We start from the raw sequence: 15,709 nt of genomic DNA, 5'->3' as shown, positions 1-15,709 counted from the left end.
ATAAGAATAGCATATATATACTCACATAAATTTCATCCATATTATATCGACTTTTTAAATTCTCTAGAACCCCGGGCTCATGGAGATAAGCTAGCTTTGTCATATCATCCACTCCACATGACGGAGCCTCGGGATCTTTAGGATACGCATTGGCTGATTTTGTGACAAGCTACAGGACATAAATGCATCAGGAATCCATTAATTAAAAGAACTAATCCTTACCATGATATTACTATTATAACACTGTGTTACATGTTATAACAATATTCATTATGCTAATGATTTAAAGAGCAAACTTACTTCTTTCCCAGATGAGAGCTTTATTTTAATATCTGCACCTTTAATTTCCAAAACATCACCATCTATCCAAGCTACATCAGGATCCTCCACCCAAACTTGAGACCCTACTATTATATTTGTCGCAACCGCCTGCGTACGCAATAATCAACCAACATTAAAATTAGCCCAGCATTAACAAACAACCAATTAAAAAAACCTTACCATTATTTATTAATCCACAGCAGCAAAACCCTAATAATAATATTCCGTCTTCAAATGAAAGATTTGTAACAATGTTTTAATTATCATGTACGTAAATGTACAAAGATCTTATTGAATAATATTATAAATGCAGACGTGGGATTGGAGGGAGATAGTGAAACATTAAGGAAATGTTGCAGAGGCTGAGATTATGAAACAATGACCTCCGGCAACGTTTCCGGCGACCCATGCATTAAGATTTTGACGTGATTTGTATCGTATCTGGGTTTCGCTTTCTCCGTTGTCATCAACAACAACGTACCGAAACGAACAAGGTGTTTGTTAACGACTTCGTGTTCATTCCTTCTTTCCCATTTTGCCCTTCTCGTGGGGATCGATAGATTCTGTTTGTTTCTTTCTTTTCACTCATTCTACTTCATCTTCAACAATTTTGCAAATTAACCCCACAAGTTTGGTTGTTTAAGTTTTCGCCACTTGTTGCCCGTTTGGCTACCACTTTATCGTAATTGTTTTTATTTTAATGAGAAATAGCAAATCATATAAGTGTTTCCTAAGCTTAGAGAACCGAGATCCTTCGTTGCGAATTCGGTGGCCAACTTCGACAAGAAATGTTGACGAAGAGCATCAGATGAGGTGGCAAGGATAACGCCATTAACATATAGTACGGGATAAGCCATTTATGTCTCATTTATGTAGATTTAAAGTGAGTGATCACACTGACCGTGATAGAAGCCCATAGTGAAACATAGTTTGTAAAATATTGATACCATCCTTATGGCACTTGTTTCATACCGTGCAGAGATTTCTTTAGAAGACATACAAGATCTAAATAGTTGTCGTCACAAAATCCCATTGGTAGATGCACTTATATTATCTCATCTAAGTTTCTATGAAGAAATGCGCTTTTGGCGCCCAATTGATGGATTGGTTAAGAACATCACTAAGGACCATTTTGAGTGTAACTGGTTTAACAATCAGGCTAAAAGTTTCACCGTAATCAACTCCGATATATTAAGACCAGCTATCACCATCACAAATCAAACAAGCTATTGAGTGATAGAATTATATCTCTAATCTCGTAAAAGATATTGGCAAAGCATGATTCCTTCTCATTGGTCTTTGGTATTTATAATTCATACCTAGCTAAGGGACATAACTACAACAAGAATTAAATATAATATTTTGTATATTAGTATTTAATATGATTTGATAGGATTAGACATGATTTGAGAGGATTAGGCATGATTTGATAGACCTAAACCTCTCCGAGGACATGGTTGAGGATATGAATTCGTGTAGAAGTAGAATTAAAGTTAAGGATTTTTAGAGAGAATTGAATACCTTATGGCTTAAACTTAACTTATTTAGGTCGCATACCATAATGGTATTTCCCTTACATATATTATTATTATTATTATAATTATTATTAGCTTTTATATAGCTGTAAACTGTGATCTTATTATTAATATTATTACAATTAGTAGTAGTTTTTATATAACTGTTAAACTTTGATTTCCTTTATTTTGCTTCATACACATGTACTTAGAGCCGAGGGTCTCTCTGGAAGCCACCTCTTTATTCCTTTGGATAGAGGTACGGTGTGCCTACATCCCACCCTCCTCAGACCCTACTTATAGCTTTGCTGTCGGTGGGATTTTACTGGCATGATTGATTGATTGATTGATTGATTGTATTTAATATAGGAGAATTATTTTATATTGCACATAACATTCTTTTATTTGTAAATGATATATTTTGGAGAGTTATTAATAGTGGTGTTAAGTTCTAACCGACGTGAATAAATATAAAATTGGTGGTTCTGGATTAAACTAGTAAGATTCTTTTTCAGTTTCAGGTTAAACATGTTTAATTAAACGAGTTGTATTTGTGTTAGTATGATGAATTCGTGGGTTCAACCACCTAATCCATTCATTTCAAAATGTGTTTTAGCAATAACTAAACCTATTTGGGTAATTTATTATGTGAAAATGTAAGGCTAAATTTAAAAGTAAAAAACAAAGCAACATATTTTAAAGTTTAAACATAATTCATTAAAGAGTAAAAATAATATTAAATTTGAACTTAAAGTTTCAATAAGAAAAGAACTAATTAAATAAATTTTTTCAGGCTAAACAAGTGTATTCGTATCAACGAGTGAAAACGCATGTCGTGTAAAGGTTTATGTATGTGTCATGATTTTCGTATTCATTTTGTGTTCAGGATCGTTTTAAATTTAGGTCCTTGTCGGTTCAGTTCATCAACACCAAACACGTCCCGTTATAAACCTCTTTAGCTTTTCCTGAAACTAGTTGATGAAAAGCACCTTAATTTATACACCTTTTTTTAATTTTCATAAAAGAGATTATGCAGTCACTTTTTAAAATTTTTCGTCGTTGTATATATTTATTTATATAATTGTCTACATTTAAAGCCTCACGTCACCCCCCCCCCCCCCCCCCTCGTGCCACCAGATTGCTCCATTTTTAAAAATGATGGCTTCTCATTAATTTACACTTTTAAAATCCGCGGGCATGTTCTGACAGGTTTGGATCGGGCCGGGTCGGATTATATCACACTCCTCAAACCCTTTGCCACTAAACCAAGTTAGTTGTTATGTAATTGAGTTTAAACGTTAAATATACATATCGTTTTTCATAAAAATTATACATAATTTTTTTTAAAAAAAAATTTCGGGCTTAGCTGGTAGTCAGGCCTATGACAGTCGACCACTCAGCCCCATGTCATGGTCGGTCATGCTGTAATTTTAGATCTATGGTATGGAGTGTTTGTGGTGACTGAAGAGTATCTATCAAGTGGAAGCGAGTGCTGGCACGTCATATAATATGAAATTAAAGCTTTTGGCACTTATTTTTATTTTTGCATTACAAAAGTGTCACTGGATTTTATTTTGTTATAGTTTTCATGAAGAATATAAGACCTACTACAAACACAAGATCCACCGTGAAGCGCGGGGGTCTATTACTAGTTAATTATTATTAATAGACAACTGCTGTCAAGGCCGGCTGGAGGGTGGCATTGGTTGAACCGTCGACCGGGGCATGTAATATTTAGGGGCCCAAATTGTTTTATCTATATTTTTATATATACATTTAAAAATATAAAACTTATAAAATATGAATTTCTCTTTTACCATCTTATAATTATTGGGCCTGAAATTATTTTTTATTCATAATCCATTTAATTAAGTTTAAATTATTGGGCCCAAACTAAAACTAAAAACTAAAAATAAATAAATAAAAACCCGATGCAAAATAAAAGAAATAGCGGTCGATTGAAATATCTCTTTGTTCCTTCCTTCTTTGCGAATGCTGAACAACGACCAACCCAGCCGACCACCACTGTTGATTCGTTGTTAACCACCAGGCTCCTCCACGGTTGACCAAGCTATTTTTTTTTCCAATGTTAGGACTTAGGGGAGTTTCACGAATCATTGGTTAATCGTTAATTATTACGGTATTTGATTTTAAAAATATATTATTCTAAGTTTATTGTTATAACATTAAGCCTCGTTTAAAAAATTAGCTTATATATTTCGTTACTCGCTAAGACTATGGACCTTTTTTTTCTGACTCGACCGAGGTATTTAAATCCTCGGAGACGGCCCTGACTGTTGTATAGTAATGTTTAAAACAATTAAAAAAAAGAAACAATATATTAATTTATATATATACAATTTTGGAAGAAGTTTTGTTTGTAGATGTTACATCATATTTTATACATTGAAATGAGAGTTGTAGTCGCTTCTTCATTTGTTGTATAGAAATTCTATTCGACCAAATTCTCCACTAACCTCTCTTTCTCACACACCTCTTCATCTGGATTCTTAAGAGGCTACTTGGGGTGTTTATCGGTGGTGTCGGCCACATGGCAGCACAACATGCAGATTGTGAAGAAGGAGAACATGACGATGATCGGTTTTTCTCTATCTCAAAATCAAAGGTAACCCTAATTCTATCCTCAATTTTGTTTTGGTTCTTGATGTTTCTATCAATTTAGTATTTAACAATATTAGATATTCATGGAAGTTTTTATTTCTTAGTTGCTCATAAGAAAGTAATCAACTATCATGTTTATATTGGTTGTTTTGAAAATCATATTCCATAGGAGAAGTTAAGTAGGAATGTTATCTAGGTTGCCAGCGACTGTGACCACCAAATCATAAGACCTAGAGTTGTTGATGGTTAGACAACAGGATGTATATAAACGAGCTAGGGTTTCTTTAGCTTTCACCGGCGATTGTACCAGTTGTTTACCGATGATCGATCGAGAACATCTCCTCGATTATGGAACTGAAGGCTCAGATTTGAATCAAGAACATCTCCGTCAAAGTAAGTTAATCTTTTCAATCAGTCTATAACTTAGCAAAAACGAGATTTGTTTTTACAAAACGTTTTGGTTTTTTTACTTTTTTTATTTTCGCATTTCTTTTGGTTTTATAAATTTTTTTATTTTTTCTTGAAGAATTTTTTTGTAGTCCAAAATAGTTTCAAAGTTCTCAATATCCAAATGGTTTTTACACAATCCCAATTGTATATATATATATGGATAAGTATCATTACATAACTTTTAAATTATTTAAGAACTTGAAAGGACTCTTAATAACTAACGTTTTTATAAAAATTTTTGTATGTGAATGCTATTTGAGTGTGGTTTTATCACTTTTGATATCTATATTTACGATTACAGTTATGAAAATTAGTTTTTTACACATATCTATGTTTTTTTACATATATGTAAATTTTTATCACATAAATTGTACACGTGTGTAACTTGTGATTTATATATGTAATCAAACTTTTTTTTTAAATATGATAAAACAAGCTTTAAATAATGTTAATATATAAAAAACAAGTTAAAAAAATATTTGTTTTTTAAGAGTTTTTAAAAGTTCTCTCTCAAATGAAACTAACCCATATAGGATGAGTATATATATATGATCATCAGAAGAAATATGTTTCTTCTTAGGATCAGGTTATTCTACAAAATAGGACAAAAATGAGAAGAATTTGTAGCCACAAAAAATCTCTCGAAAAAATAATAAAAAAATAAATAACTCAAAATTTAATAGAAAAACAAAAAATGTAAAAACACAAAAATGTTTCCACCGTCTTTCTCATTCACAAAAAAAAAACCTTGAAAAAGACAAAATGTTGAGGAAAAAATCATTGTGTCTTTTTATTTTATCATTGTGTTTTTTATTTATTTTGTCATTGGTTGTGTCTTTTTTTCTTGACATTATGTCTTTTTTTCTTGATATTGTGTTATATTACTCGGCATTGTGTTATATTTTGCAACATATTGTGTCTTTTTTATTTATAATTGTGTTTTTTGTTTATTTTCTGCATTGTGTTTTTTTCTCAGCATTGTGTATTTTTGACATATTTTATTTTTTATTTTTGGAACGGGAATGACGATGGAAACATTTTGGTTTTTTAAATTTTTTGGTTTTTATTTAATTTTTTTATATTTTTCTTAATGAGTTTTTTTGTGTAGTTTTAAATCCTTCTCACATTTCTCATTTTTCTCTCTCTTTGTATTTTAACTTTTCCTCCTTACGTGTGACATGGTTACCAGTTTTAGTTTTCTCATATACGTTTGCTGCAGCAATTCAATATTCATATTATGCTTTTTACTTTAGAATAAGTTTGTCCTAAAATTTTTCAATGCTTTCATAATTTGCTGCAGCAATTCAATATTCATATTATGCTTTTTACTTAAGAATAAGTTTGTCCTAAAATTTTTCAATGCTTTCATAATAAAATACTGGCAGCTGTAAAATAAAATACGGAATTGGAGATTCAAACCTTAAAAGGAACATCTCTATTTTATATATGATCAATAAATTTTACTAACTAAAAAATTATCATTTGGTTACACACATTTTTTTAATGACGTTTAGTTTTTGTGTCATTAATTTAAGTTTTTAATGGCACTTTGCCTATGCCATCGTTGCTTATATCGTATTTTTAGTGGCACTTAGTTTTAATGCCACTAATATATGATTTTAGTGGCACTATGCGTATGCCACTAAAAATATAGTATTACACATTTTTAATGACATTTAGCTTTTGTGCCACTAATTTAAGTTTTTAATGGCACTTTGCATATGCCATCGTTGCTTATATCACATTTTTAATGACACTTAGGTAGCGTTTGGTATGTAGGAATGAGAGGTGGAATGGAATGGACCTTTACGAAGGAATGAAGAAAAGTGTGTTTGGTTGGCTAAAGGAATGGAATCACTCATTACTTTGTCCATTTCATTCCCTCCAAAACACCCCAAATTCATTCCATCCGCCCCCCTTATTTTTTTTATTTAATCCCCTCTTTCACTCTACTCATCTCCACCACCCTCCCACTATTACCATCGATCACCATCACCACCACCACCCACCACCAACGCCACCTCCACCACCCCCACCCCCGCCGACCACCGGCGTCACCACCGACTACCGCCACCACATTAATCATCCATAACCACCATCTCCACCCACCATCACCTCAACCTACCCACCACCTCCCACTACAACCACCGTGCCTACCGTTACCGCCAACCACCTACCACAACCAACTACCGTCACTGACCACCGTCAACCACCATCACCAATTGCCTCCCACTCTCGCCATCGCCGCACACCACCACTACCGCCACCATCACCATCGCTTACCTCTAATTTTATTCTATTCCATCTCTTTTTTTTCCTGACTAACAACCATAATTAATTATTCATTTCATTTTTAGTTTTCTAGATGGTAACCAAACAAGACAATGGAATGGTAATGATCCATTCCTTTGTTCATTCCATTCCCTCGTCCATTCCATTCACTCGCACATTCCATTACCATATACCAAACAGACCCTTAGTTTTAATAGCACTAATGTATGATTTAGTGGCACTTTGTGTATGCCACTAAAAATCTAGTATCACATGTTTTTTATGGCATTTAGCTTTTGTGCCACTGATTTAGGTTTTTAATATTACTTGTGTTGTGTATGCCATATTTGCTTTGCAAAAAAATTTAGTGACATTTAGTCTTGGTTCCACTAATTTATGATTTTAGTGGCACTTTACATATGCCACTAAAAATTTTATGGCACCTTAATGTCGACTAAAAGTTAACCACCATAACAATATGAATTATTTTATTTTATGTTAAGTAAATAAAAATAAATAGAAAAAAGAAACCAAAATAGAAAAATATTAAAAAAAAACTAAATTTAGAAAAACTAATACTTCTCGATGGCAGAAGACTATAATAACTCAAATTTTCAATTAGCTCTTAATTTCATCAGACAACGCCTTCTCAATGAATTTTAGCCTTCAAATTCCGAACCCAATAAATTCATTTCTGATTATCACGGCTCTGAGGAACAATCATCAGAGATGGAATTAACTTCACATTGCCGAATCCTAACTCTGAGATCGAATAGGAGATTACAAACACCGTAGAGGAGGTGAAGGTGCACTATAGAGTACGCTCACATCTCGTTTGCAAAAACTCCTTCTTACTGATTGCTCGATCCTACTTTTGTCCTTGCCGCAGCTCTCGTTATGCATCTTCACACTTTAATCAATTGAAGTAATAAATCGTCTTCAATTCGTCGATTTCACTCTTTCATTTCGTTTCTGTTGACCTAATTTTGTTTTCTGTAATGTGACGGATCCAAAAATATATTTAAACCCGTAAATTTGCTGCATATCCTTTATTTTAACAGTTTCATCTATTTGATGACGCCCACCAACAATTTGATCAGAATGCCTTTTTATGCTAATTATTACCTTGATTTATATGATGACCAACAATAATTTAAATGACAAAGATATGCTCGTTGTACAACCCCATCAAAACTATGTACAACCCATAATGCATTTACAAACCCATCAGCATTATCTACAACTTCTAATGCAATAGAAAGTTTGTAATAAATTATATATACACAATATACATATAATTATAATAAGTTAATAACAAAATAAAAATTAAAAGAAAAGATGTTAGAATAAAAAAAGCATATTACTATATTAGTAAACAATGGGAGGAAGGGTTGTACCAACTTACCAGCTAGTACACTATTGGCATAAACAACTAACCAATCATCAAACATCACGTGCCCACTAATGAATGATATCATTGACAATTTGCAACAACCATTGGATAAAGATATGCATCAGATGTTTGTATCATACGCTTAACAACCTGTAGGGCTATAACAGTAGTACTTTGTGTCTTACCAGAAACTTCATAATTAATATATATATAATTTCGTAATGTGATCCGGATCTAAAAATACCTTTAAACACATAAATCTGCTGCTTATCCTTTTATTTTAAAATCAGTTTGACCCGTATATAAGTCTATGATCTGCTCAATTTTGCCGCCCTTTCAATCTCAACATTTCAGTAATTCTAGTTTTACCCTTCATTGTAAAAACAAACCCCTAATGAAAAGTTACGTAAAATACCCTCCTAACTACAAAATTTAGCATGTTAGTTACCTGAAACATAGATAATAGCTGACAAAAACGACCGGTTTTTTAAATTTCTCACCAACTTTATGCAATGATATTTGCACAATTGTCCATGATGAAGCTTATCATTGACTACTTTGACCTCATTCCTAATAGTGTTCATATTGTTTGCATATTGAAAAGCCATTATTTTTTTTAGGTACATCGCATGAAGATTGAAGATCGTGAATGCAATGAGTTGAGACTTATTAGATATTTGTTAGTTTTCCTTTTTATATGTTGGAAAATTGGAAATAAATAATCCCACCTTTTGTGTATTGGCCGATAATAATTCCATCTTTAAAAATCACTGGCAATGGTCCCACCTTTTAACTATTTTTGTCTCACTGGTCCTCCGTTAAAAAATACTTAACGACGTTATGTTTTTTCCTTAGTTTCAAACCGATGTTTTAGGGCTTTTGATTGGAAGAACGATACGAGTCGACCAATGTAAAACTTGTCTCGAAATGGTGATCCAAACGACAAAACAATGTTTCAATTCGGGTGCTTGAATTTCCAATTAACAAAATCAAGCCATTTGAATCACCGTTTCTAAATAAGTTTTACATCAGTCGACTCATATCGTTCCTCCGATCAAAAGCCCTAAAACATTGGTTTGAAACTAGGGAAAAAACATAACGACGTTAAGTATTTTTTAACAGAGGACCAATGAGACAAAAATAGTTAAAAGGTGGGACCATTGCTAGTGATTTTTAAAGGTGAGATTATTATCGGCCAATACACAAAAGGTGAGATTATTTATTTCCAATTTTCCTTATATGTTTGATATTTAGACTTAACTTGAGACTTGTTAGACATTTGGTGTATATTATATCATGATTTCTATTGTTAGGGTTTTATTTTTATTTGATATTGTAAATAAATATTGATTTTAGTTAACCAAAATTAATGGTATTTAGCTCTTATGTTACTAAAAGTTATAAGTTTTTAGTGGCGGACAAAATAACAACCACTAAAAGACCAAAAAATTTTGTAATGACAGACAAAAAAATATCACTAAAAGGCCAAAAAGTTGTAGTGGCAAACGAAAGAAAGTGCCACTAAAAATCTAAAAGTTGGTGGCAAATGAAAAAAAAAGCTTTGGTGGTAGCGCTTCTGGTGGCACTTTTTTGTGCCGCTCATTAGGGATGAGCATTTGGTATTTGGTACAGCTACCGAACCGGTACCGAAATCGGTACCGATTTGATACCGTCGGTACCAAAGTTTCGGGATCGGTACGGTACCGGTATTTCCTGAATTTTTACCTTCAATACTGGTACCGTACCGGTACCAAGATTTGGCGATTTCGGGATCGTTATTTTCGGTACCGGTACCGGTCAGTACCGGTACGGTATCGAGCTCATCCCTACTGCTCATTCCAACAAGGTTCTTAATGACATTTTTTTTTGTAGTGGCAGACCAAAAAGTGTCATTGAAAACCCAAAAACTTGAAGTGGCAAATGAAAAAAAGTGTCATCAAAGCTCCAAAAGTTTGTAGTGGCAGATGAAAAAAATGCCATTAAAAGGCTTAAGTGGTAGTACTTCTAGTGACACTTTTTTTGTGTGCCGCTCATTCTAATAAGATTATTTAATGCCACTTTTTTGGTTTTGTTTGACACTTTTTGTATGTAAACAAAATGGCTTTTTGTTTGATGTGCCAATGGCTTTTTGTTTGTAGTGCCAATGTTTTTTAATTTATTCCAAAACTAGGAAGATTCCCGACGCGTTGTGCTGGGCTGATGTATTGACAGTCGTATCCGTACAATTTATTAAATCGTGCAGTGCGTCTACGAGTCGAGGTGAATTCGATCGGTGTCGGGTTACGAAACCAATAATAACCCCCCGCCCCCACACCCAAAAAATATAAAAAGTAACTTTGTTTATGCAAAAATCCAACAAATTAACATAACAAAACAAAACATGCGTTGCGGTTACGAACCGATACACTTTGGTTGGTATCTAGTTACGAAGCCAAAAATAAAGCAAATCATAAATACGTCCACATCCAAATACAACAATTTAACATATTTAAAATATATTAAAAACGTGGCGAACAAAAAAAACACGAGCGTTGTAGTTGCGAACTGATACGAATTCGTTGATTCTGGAATCGAGGGACAAAAAAAGTGATAAAAAAACCTGCACGTTGCGTTTGCGAACTAACGTGAATTCAGTCAGAATCGAAGTTGCCAGCATTAAATCGTACGCAGAGAACCATGTGTTGTGGTGGTGAACCGACACGAGTTCAGTTGGTATCAGGTTACGACACCGAAATTAAAGCAATAAGTTAATTCGTCAACACTCAAAATACAACAAATTAACATATTTACATAAAAAAAACCGTGGCGAAAACCAAAAACATATGCGCGTTATGGCCGTGACCTGACGCGAATTCGTCTAGAATTGATGGACAAAAAAAACTCGCGGGAAAAAAAAACCTTAGGTTGCGATCGCGAGCTGACGCGAATTTGGCGGAAACAATTTGACGGTATCAACGGTAAAAAAATCACGTGTTTTACGGCAGCGAACCGACACTAATTTAAAATAAAAAAACAAATAAAAATGCCGACAAACCACGTGAGACAACGTTTACGTCGCCAAACTTCTTAATTATTATATATAATAATAATATACTAATATTATTAATAATATATTTATTATTATTATTATTATTATTATTATGACTGAAAATCACAAGTCAACGAAGACAATCATTTTAACACCCATACTTATATACTGATTCGCAATAGTTTCTAAACATATAGTTAATTTTTAAAATATATTATATAAAATTCGGAAATTTAACATCATAGAATATATTTTTTGTGGGGTCAAACTAAAAAAAACCCGTAACCTAAGGGAATGTGATGCAATGATTTGGAGGTTTCAACCAATGTTTTCAGACTCGACCGGACGTCAACCCGGACTCCTTAACAGGGTCAAAGATCGGACCGACCCGGGAGGGCGGACCGGTGTTTGACCAGGATGACGTCATAAATAATTTAAATATATATTTACATATATATATATAATTTATATACATATAAAAAATAATAATAACCAAAAATAATAATAATAACAAACTTTAATGTTTATTTATGTTTTATACATTGTTTTTTAAATATATGTGATTTATGTTTGATCAACAGAGACATCAATAAAGCTTGGTTGGTTGGCTTATGGTGTAATTATTAAAGTTTCTATCTCTGAAATGACCCAAGTTTGAATCCTGGCATGCACGTTTCATTTTGGATTTTATAAAAAATGGGTTTTACCGGTCCACCCGCCGGGTCAACCGGTCCGACCGGTCCGGGCCGACCGCCACCCGTGAAACCCGGCCGGGATTTTAGAAACGTCCAAAATACGTTGACCAGGCCCGGTATAGGGACCGGGTCCCGGTCCGACCGGCCGGGCCGGGCCGGGTTTCAAAACACTGGTTTCAACAAAACAAAATATGGCACCAAATGGTTAAGCCTTGACTTCTAACACCTGACTTCTTCTGTTCTTCATTATTCCCATGACTTGTTCAATTCTTGCCCATATTTTGTACCAATGCTAACAAGAATCTTATATATATGTATAGTACGTATGGCAAATATTCCATATCACTCAATCATTCATACATATAGCAAATATTTGCTTTTCTATAATGTCTACACTTAGCTACAATGACCTATATCGCCTTTTCAAGACACTCGACCAAAACGCGGATGGCCTTATTAGCGTCCATGAGCTCCAATGGCTTCTCGACACCATCAAAGTGTCCTCGAGCATCGATGAGCTAGAATGTTTAACCAGGAAAACCAGTTTTAGTTTTCCCGAGTTTTTGGAGTTTTATGGTACAATCAGAAAACAAGGAAACGAAGGAGAGAATGAGTCGAAAAATGATCTTTTTAAGGCGTTTGAAGTGTTTGATAAAAACCGCGACGGATTAATTTGTGATGAAGAGCTAGAAGAGGCGTTGTCAAGATTGGGATTATGGGACGAGACGGGCCACATGGATGTGAAGAGCATGATTAAAGCATATGATGATAATTGTGATGGTTTTCTTGATTTCCAAGAGTTCAAGAAAATGATGGCTTAGGCATGTTGTCGCATTTGATTTTAATGTCGATTTCCTTGTTAAATATCATTTATATCGAGTTAAGTGAATCAATCTTTACATTTGATTAAAATGCTAACAAATGCACTTGAATCATATACTAGTACAAAACAGGCTATAAGGTGCGGTCAATTTGGCTAAAACCAAATAGCAACGAGCCTTTTGATGTCTACAACCGCACCTTCTGCTTATTTCGTTAACATATCTAAAGAGGTGGGTTTTGGGACCGCACCTTGTGCCTCCATGCATACAAAAGCATCTTTTACCTACCTGCATATTTATTTATTTTTAATTTTCAGAAAACAAATATACTCAAATATATCAACCCATATATATAAAAAAAAAACTTTCAAATATACAAAAAGGTTTTATTGTTTACAAATATACCTGTTTAAAAATAAAGGCAACATACAATAACTTCCCGAACCGACGTCTTCATTCTTACAACTCGAACCGATATCCTCATTCTTGCAACCCAAACCGATATCCTCATTCTTGCAATCCGAACCGACGGCTTAATTCTTGCAACCCCGCGACCCCGTAGAAACCACCTAACAAAACATAACATTGCATTAATAAAATGAAGCTAAAAAATATATGCTAGTGTGTCCGATCAGAAAATGTAGTGTTCGTGTTCGTTATCAATATAAGCGAACGGTTCACGAACGTAAATGAACGAACATACATGAGTTAAAATGGTTTGTGTTTGTTTATGGTTGTACAAAAGTTAAGGCACTAGCACTTTATTATCTATTTAACAAAATGAAATTAACAATTATAATGTACAAAAAAGACATAAATATGCTTCTATAGGTAGATAAAAGATTTAAACCTTGCATAATCAGTTCCTTTCAAATTATGTGTTGCTACCAAAGTTGCAGCATAAGATATGTCCAACATCCAGCATCTTCGAGCTGAAAATATATGAACATAACAGACGCCTTTAAGAATCAAAACGGTCTAACTAAATTATCATGTTTTATGTGTTTATTAGAAGCTATATCTTACAAAAATTATATTAAAGAAAATTATCCTAAACCAACAGTATACTGTAGATTATCCTAAACCAGCATACACAATACCATAGAAACACCAAAAAGTATGAACATACTATTAGCACAATCAACAAACTAACAAACAAACCTTAATGTTTATGTTTTGTTTAGGATCCTATCTCACTACATAGACATAATTCTATATAATTTATACTACATATGCACACATATATACATAAACGTAACAAATCAATGCACAGTTACTAATATCATTAAGCAAATTAAACGTAACAAGTCAATGCACGAGGCATTTTTGAAGAAAGACTACCAAACTCATAAGAGTCTAAAATTGATATTAATGTGTTTAAATATTGACTATGGTATATACTTGCTAAGTTGCTAGTCGAATCTAATTAGGGTAATATATTAAACTCACCAATCTATGTGCAGAAACCCTATCATGCTATAGATTATGTTATTCTCCAAATGTTTAGACGAAATTTTAATCAACAACTCTGCAATAAGAAAGATGCCTAAACAACAAGAGGAAAATAGCCACACGCTTAGTAAATCAATGAATTAAAATCAATCTAAACTACTATCAAAGAGTAATTAATCATAATAAAATTGGACAAAATTGTATCATATCATACCGATGCAGTTGTGCGAGTGTAATCCTTTCTGTTGTCATGTTCTCAACCCAACTGCAATCACCATTGATGTAGCAAACCTAATTGTAGAAAAAGTTGACATAAACCATCGATGTTATTAAGGTTATTATGAAAAGGATGCGAATAATCTTAAAATCCTCCAAATTTGGCCAAAACATCAAAATAAATGCGGTGTCATGAGCATCTTTTTAGAATGGCAATAACTCGATTTGCGATCAAAGATTAAGATTCAACAGGAAAACGAACTCAAACAAAGTCGATTGTACCTAGAAAACCACCGTGAACTGTTGTCTTCAGAAGCCCTAGCTCAGTGCACCCATGGCGTTATCTTGATAACTTCAATGAAACTGCTTATATCTGTAGTCATGAACTATCCTATAACAGTTTATCTACAATTGTAACAAAAACAAACACATCCATAGTATCGAAAATTGATGAATAAACTCTATTGTTATATAAATTTACCTTAAACATTAACTATTATAGCTCACTTAAGTTCACGTTGGTTTCAACAATTGTTATACCACAGAATGCATGCAAAAAATCCAACGCAAATAGTTATCAAAAACCACAGTTTGTTTCAATACGTGTTTCAACTTGTCACTTTCGTTTTGAAAACACAATGCAAAATCCCAAACACAACGTTTTATCACCATCCAGAGTCTATAATATTTCTTCTCAAGATACCAGTCTTCCAGTCCCTACCATGTGTCATCCTCAAGCCAGCTCCTTTAATCTATTTACCTGTGTGCATGCTAAAAGTCAGCTACGCTGAGTGAGTTCTAGTTGATCAGGTAGCATACATTACATTCACATTCTTACATATATGCATCCGAAGATACGTAATACATACTTAACCTGCTTACCTATCTTTTAAACATACTTGCGTACATTCTTACTTTCAAACTTT

At 33.4% G+C, this 15,709-nt stretch overlaps 1 pseudogene; it reads left to right on the top strand.

Moving 5' to 3' along the window:
• The first annotated feature begins 12,651 nt into the window (after positions 1-12,651).
• On the top strand, positions 12,652-13,138 carry LOC143550401 (putative calcium-binding protein CML44 pseudogene; annotated as a pseudogene).
• Positions 13,139-15,709: the final 2,571 nt, after the last annotated feature.

This window comes from Bidens hawaiensis, unplaced genomic scaffold, assembly GCF_021521415.1.
Source record: "Bidens hawaiensis isolate Kalapana, Puna unplaced genomic scaffold, B.hawaiensis_p1.1 tig00016036_1, whole genome shotgun sequence".
NCBI lineage: Eukaryota > Viridiplantae > Streptophyta > Magnoliopsida > Asterales > Asteraceae > Bidens > Bidens hawaiensis.
This window is presented reverse-complemented; position numbering and strand designations above follow the sequence as displayed.